Raw genomic sequence first — 7,690 nt, forward strand, 5'->3', positions numbered from 1 at the left:
TATGTGTTGCTATTGTGGTGGTATGAAGCATGTAAGATAATGGAGATATACAATATGTACACAAAATATATCCATGCATTTCCCTACAATGTTTAAGATGTGGAATAACTATATGAAATATGATATCCCCTACGTATGATATTATGAATTGTGGACTCAAATCTTGTGATCAAGTCATGTCATGTGTGTCAGTTTCCTTCTATCGAGTCCTGGAGGTATTCATACCAGAAAAAAATAGTTGTGTGCCTAGAGCCATGTCATGTTGTCATGATAATCTCAGTCAAGCTATAATTTATAGAACTCAGTCAGTCATGTGACTCAGGAAAACCTCAGAAATCTCATGATCTCAGTTAACTCTCAGATAATAGTACTACTTTGTCAGTCAACAAAAGTCAGTTAATCTGTCCATGTACATTCAGTTGAATCATGTTTAGTCTCTTCAGATAATAGCAGAAGTTAGCATCGAGTGAACCCAAGGATGGGGACTCACCTACCAGTTTTAGGATGTGATTCTTAGCAGTCATCCTTGTGTTCCAGAACTACGTAGCTAGCATAGGTTGAAACATCTTAGCATGTCAAATTAGGGTTGATAAGGTATCTTAACATATCATTTTAAGGTCCCACTATTCTCACCTTGAGTACCTGCCAGATAAGGGTCACTCACAACTGTCCTTACCAATGGCGCGGTATTGACACCCCTCCAGTTAGGGAAGAGATTGGACCCCAGCTTAGCCATATAGCATACATGGGGCATGCCGGTTAAACAACTACCTCCCACAGTTTTAATATCAGTCTCAGTAAAAGAACTCAGACAGTTCTTCAGATATCAGTATACCAGGACTATTAGATACGGTCAAATTCAATTATAGCACGGAACTCAGAGAATTCAACCAGATTTAGGGTTGTCAGATACAGTCATCCATGTTATCAGAACTACGGTTCTAGCCATGTATTAGCATACAAATTTAGCCACTATGCACTCACGATCTTAGTTACTATGTATGTATATTTGTACTCTTACGTTCATATCAGTCAGTCATTAGTATTATTCATGCATGTAAACCCTTTGCATTAGCCTACCTCACTCATATACTCAGTACTCCAATTGTACTGACGCATTTCCGCTATGGTGCTTTCTTTTTATGTTACTACATAGGTTCAGAGGCACGAGTCCTAGACCAGCAGTAGCAGTCGCATTCAGCATACAGAGTTACAGTGAGTTCTTTTCATTCGAGGACGACATTATTTGATTTATTCATTTATTTCTTCAGCTCAATTTTACGGAGTTATTTGGAGACATGTTCCTTCAAATCCTTAATTTAGACAATACTTAGAGGCTTTTGGATTTACGCTCAGATTTAGCTTTCAGATTTAATTTTCAGTTGTTTTAGGTATTTTTCGCCCATAGGCATGTTATATTGTTTTAGTTGACCTTATGGCCTATATGTTCATGTTTTTCACCTTATTATGTTATATATGTAGTATACAGGTACAGATATTAGTCATGGGTTTGCTTGTGGTCCCTCGGGTTCATAAGCACCGTGTAGCATTTCGGTTCAGAAAATCGGGGCGTTACATCACCAATGGAAACAACTCCTTTATCACAAACTTACCATGATCCCCATTTTCTTCATATTCATTATTTGTTTTCAGTATATCCAATGCATAACCATTGTGCGGACGATGATGATCAGAACACGAATAATACTCATTATCGCCAGTATTACTGGAAGTCTCCATATTAACAATGGAAGATTTGGAAGTTCCTGAATTAATGACAGGTCATTGTGCTTTTCTGCAACTGTTTCACCTGGAACAGAGATGGATTCTAGTACTGGAACATCATCATGAAAACTAAGATTAAGATCAAACATCTTGGAATTCCTACTAGATTAAGTAGGATCAAATAGGTACCACAAAAAGTACAAAAAGGATCAAATGAGTATTAAAATTTGATTTTGATCAGTTGAGTTTCTAGTGATTAAGGAAAATGGCAAATGGATATGAAGAGAAAACGAATTTAGTCATACACAAACTACAGAAGGCGAAGCTATTCAACCAAATGTATTGAGAATTTAATCTGTTGGGTTTCAATGATATAGAAAAGATACCAAACGGATAAAAAAACAAAATAGGAAAAGAAAGGGCAGCTCGGTGCTTTAGTCCTGTTATGCACAACGCAATTCATGTTTATGTTACATAGAGATGTTGCATTGATTTTTGGGCTAAGAATAAAGGAGGATAAAGGTAAATAAGCTGGCAAATATTAGAGTGGAAGTGTAAAGTAGAAGCAAACAAAGGAATTTTGTTTGTCACTCTCTCTCTATAATGGTAGAAAAACAAATTTGGAAAGTAGTTAGGTATGTGAGGAGTAAGGAAGTAGAGTATAACACTTAACTGTGTTGAGTTCCCAAAGCTGGGGGGCACTTCTTGTTATGCTCTTTTTCAAATTGAGTATGTTTTTCACTCTCACCAACATAAAGTGTGTCATGCACACTCCAAAGAATTTTATCTACTAGTTTTTTCACAGAATTTTGCACAAGATTTTCTTTGGTTACTTCCTTCATGTCATTTTATGTGATTTAATTTGACTGAACACGAGTTTAAGAAATAAAATTTGACTTGATAATATTTACTATATTGTACTTTACTATTTATTATAAATAAACAAAAGATAATGTATTCACTTTTTAATTAAGTGGGACCAATAAAGATAAAAAAGTAATTGTGTCTTTAAAGTTACCAAATAAAGAAAATGTGACCCTTTTTGGGGGACGAACCAAAAGAAAAGTAGGTCACATACAATCGAAGGGTGGGGTCGGGGGAGGGGGAGCAGTAAGCAACTTCATTATATTACTTTAAAATCTGTTTCAAATGTTCATACGATATTAATGCGTTATTTACAATACTTGGGAAAGCTAAATCCCAAAAAACTCTGCAAAAGGAAAATATAGAATTTTGCTAGATTATGAGCTAGCACATATTATGTTAGAGGAATATGTAAACTATTGATATCTTCAAAAGAACTCATCAATCTCCATATATCTAAAGTAATATCTATTTCTCAAGATACTATAGTTTATCTTTGTTATATTTTCACAACAAACCTTGCATCTGATAATATATAGATCCTTAACCAACCATTCCGCAAAGCTTGTTTCAAAGCCTTTTGAATTATCAGTAACTATATAATAATTGAATAGATACCTTGGAATTTTCCTTTTTAAGTCATGGATTGAAGGGTGAGATACTAAGATTTAGCTTTAAGTTTGAAATTTTGGGATATTCAAACTTGATCTTGATTATTTTAATTGATATTATTAATTAATATGTTTGCATAGATTGAAGCCATTAGAGGCTATTTGGTTAATGTTCTATGAGTTGCGAGGTTGAAGAAATTTGCCATCAACGAGATAAGTAAGACTTTAAGCTTTGATGCTTGCTTTTCAAATCTTCTTTATAAAAATAATATTTTTTTCTACCTAGTCCATGTGTTGGGACAAGCGTATGCTTGGTAGAATCAGTGGTCTTTTGATCAACAGCGGATATGTATTTTGTTAAGTATATAGAGAATCATTTAATGGAGAGTTGTGAGGTGATGTTGGAATATTGGACATATTTACTAGGAGCGTGCATGTGCTTCCGTAATATGTTAGAGGCATACCTATGCTACTATAATATGTTAGGGGCCTTGTACTTTTTGTCGTGATATATTTACTAGGGACATACATGGTAGCTGCAATATGTTAGGGGCATTGTGTATGCTGCCATAATATGCTAGGGGCCTTGTACATGCTGTCGTAGTATACTTTGGGAGCATTTTGTATGCTTTAGTGGCCTTGTCGGGGTGCTAGGTTGATCACCTTCACTGCCGTTTATGACAAGTCGTGAGAGTAGATGGAGTTGAGAGATACATGGTGACTTTTGAAATATTTGTTGGACCTTATTGAGCGTTATATTATGAGATATATGTTGTACATATCGTTTGTTTGGTATTTGTTATTTGTATTTTTTTAACACTTGTTCCAGGGGTATTAAAGTAGCGGGTTGAGGATCTTACTGAGTTATATTTATATATAGCTCACTCCTTACTTGCATGCCTGCAGATACTATTGCGAAGATGAGACTAGTGGTTAACGATTCATTCATGAAAATTCTCTTACTAAGGTGAGCCTTTGCATTGTTCGTGGAGGTTGTCGTTTCAACTTTATCTATTTTTAATTTTATCTCTTCAATGGGTTTGCACGCCTGAAAGTTGAACTCATGTAACTCTTTTTTTAGATGCTCCATGGTCTTAGTGTGGGATTTGGGCTAAAGAATTAGTTCTCGAGTGATTGATGGATTATCTGTTTGATTGTAGATTTTTGTTGGATTACTATCCACTATTTATTGATGCATTAGAGTTTCCCATATCTTATATTAGTGCTTATTAACTGATAAAGTGTATGGAAGATTGGTTCTCCCGGCAGGTGTTATGCGCGGGTGCCAGTCATGTCTAGGAGTTATTTTGGGACATGACACATAACCTGTAGATTCAAGAATTGTAGTATGCTCTGCTTTTGATTGAACCGGAATATGGACTCCTAAATTTTCTTTCTCACCACTTCACTCTCAGGCTGCTTTTTTGTTATAAAAAACATTCCTGTTGATAATCACTTTGCCAGTTGTAGGATTATATAGCCTATATGTTTTAGGTGAGGACTAAAACTAATGAAAATAGATTTCTCTGATTTTTCATCTAGTTTAGAACGTATATTAACCAAAGCATAAGTTATACAACCAAAGACCTTCAAGTGGCTTACTCGTGGTTTTTGTCCCATCTATACTTCATGTGGAGTTTGATCCAAAAAAACTTTTGTTAGAGAGATGTTCTGGAGGTACACAGCTGCAGCCACTGCTTCTCTCCAAAAGTGAACAGGAAGTCCCCTTTTATTAAGTAGGCTTCTGGCAATCTTGATACGGGACAAATGGTCATCTTATCTTTTGATGACATCTTTAGAGGCCAACACATAGAAGCTCAAGACTTGGTCACCTTGAGGATACGAGAACATGCATGGAGGACCCATTTTGAGCATGCCATTAAACAAACACATGTGTAGAAGATTGCGTGGGGGCTTACATTTGATGCCAATTCGAGACTACAAGTTTTGAAGTGTGACCCCATGGTTTTGGAGCATTGAAGAAGAACCCTTCATTAAGGGTATTTTGGGGTGTGCACATTTTAAAGAAACAACCCATGACCTCTCGTTTCATTAAGGGTATTTTGGTCCATTATACTATGTAATAAGCTAGGCTATATATAGTCTCTTATTAGGTTTTTTCTCTTTATTTGTTTAATGATGAAAATATGAGACATTGAAAATCCTCTCTCTTGAGAGTAGACCACCTTAGTGTAATTCTTAGTTAGGGCTTAGACTAGCCATTGTAGCTTAGTGCTTGGAAAAGTCAATATTGTTCTTTGCTTGGAAACGGTGGATCTTGAGGTAAGTTGATTCCCTTAGTGGTCACCGTAAGAACTTGGTGTTTATTAACATATTTTGTAGAGGTTTTAGAGTTTAATTTACTCTTTAGTTTCTACATTATGTGTTCTCTTTGTGTCAAGTTACCTATCTTCTTTTTTGTTTAAGTTTGTGCTTGTTGTTTTCATTGGTGTCTTGTCGTGTGGACTGTTTTGCAAAGATTGTGGACTATTTTATTCTCATTTAGATACCGTTTGGTATCAAATCTCAATCACCATGTGTTTTTTTTGTTCGGTGACTCCATTATGTTGTGGCGAGTACGGTGCTGTAAGCTCCCTAGAAATTTCATTGTCATCATAAGATAAATTAAAACCATTAGATAAAAAATCACTACCACGATTTGTGCAAAGAACTTTTATGTTGTAGCCTGTTTGCTTCTCCACGAGGGCCTTGAATTTTCTGAAATTCTCAAATACTTCAGATTGAACTTCAGAGAAAGTAAGAGCAGCTTATACGGCTATAGTCATCAGTAAACAGAAGAAAGTATCGACTCCCACCTAATGACTCAGTTTTCATCGGTCCACACAAGTTAGCATGTACAAGCTCAAGACAACTACTAGCCCTCCAAGATTTTCCTAGTGAAAAAAATTTTCTACTTTGTTTTTCGAATATGCACCTTTCACATAACTCAAGCTCACCCACTTTGGTAAACCAACCACCATGTTCTTTCTAGTCAACAATTTTAACCCATTAATGTTCAAATGACCATAGCGAAGATGCCAAAGTTGAGTTTTATTAACACCTTTAGCAACTAACACATTTTTAACAATAGTTGAAACATTTAGGGAAAACATATTGTTCTGTGTCATAGACACAATTGCAACAGTTTAACCAAATTTCTTGTCACTAACAATATATGAGTCATTATCAAACAGCACAGAGTAACCATGAACCATCAATTGTCCAACACTTTGCAAATTATAAGCCAAACTAGGAACAAATTACACATCTTAGATAAGTTTAGAATTACCCTGCGTTGTTTTGCTGGCTATGTACCTCTACCTTCAAATCATACTTACTTGTCATCACTGAGTCGAACTTCACTTTTTCTCGACTCATCAAGATATCTAAATAGAGACTTTGTACCAGAGCATCCACTATCAATAATCCAAACACCATCAGAATTATTAGTAGTTAGAGAATGATCCATGAACAACTTACTTTCATACACAACTTTCTCAGAGAAATTGGCATGCTTCTGTTTATCTCCTTATATGATCCAATAATATGCTTCAGTGTGGTTGGACTTCTTGCAATATCAGAATTGTAAGTCACTCTTGGATTGACGTGACTCACTAAATTATCTTCTTCCCCTACCGCGCCTCAACCTCGGCCACGAAATTTGTCTCTTTATCTACCTCTACAAGAAATTTTGAGGATTTTTCTTTGGAGAGAGATGACTCATCTTTCACTTGGAATGCTCTTTCTTCAACCTTCTCATAAGACATGTTTAGCCTATCTTCATGAGCTAATAAAGAACCCATCAATTCATCAAACATATAGTCAGATAAATTCTTGGATTCTTCGATGACAGCAACCACATGCTCAAACTTATTGGTTAAAGACCTCAAAATCTTTGCTACAACAGTTTTATCGTTAATTTTTTCACCATAAGACTTCATCAGATTAATAATTGCAAGGACTTTAGACATATAGTCTTGCACTGATTCATTGTTTTTCATGCTTAAATTTTCAAAATCACGACGTAAAGTTTGCAATTTAACTACAATTACCTTCTGATCTCCCTATACTCCCACTGCAAAATTTTTCAAGCTTCATTGGATGTCTCCAGTGCTGAAATTCTGGGGAAGATATCATCATGGAGGGCTTGTTGAATCAGGAATGGTGCCTTCGAATACTTCCTGCAGTTTTCTTAAAGCTATTGTGTGTGGCCTTCATCCGGATCTGGAAATCCTTTATCCACCAAGTCTCATAGCTCTTGAGACTTAAAAGGAGTCTTCATCTTATTAAGACTCCAAAACTGATAATGCACCCCTTTAAAAATTGAAAGAGGTTGAGAATTTGAATTGGTGTTCACTGTCATTTTTCGTATATGGAGATAATGGATTTCTCTCTTGTGTTTTACAATCTCTCTTTCTCACCCTCTCTCTGATTTTCATGTGAAGAAACTTGACTGGTCTAGATAAACAAAAATGTTAGAAAAAGTAGGC

General features: G+C 35.6%; 1 pseudogene; it reads right to left on the reverse strand.

Annotated features, from left to right (window-relative positions):
- Positions 1-7,201, reverse strand: part of LOC107844549 — a 33,375-nt pseudogene extending 26,174 nt beyond the window's left edge.
- Between the last annotated feature and the right edge of the window lie 489 nt (positions 7,202-7,690).

Source organism: Capsicum annuum, chromosome 10 (assembly GCF_002878395.1).
Source record: "Capsicum annuum cultivar UCD-10X-F1 chromosome 10, UCD10Xv1.1, whole genome shotgun sequence".
NCBI lineage: Eukaryota > Viridiplantae > Streptophyta > Magnoliopsida > Solanales > Solanaceae > Capsicum > Capsicum annuum.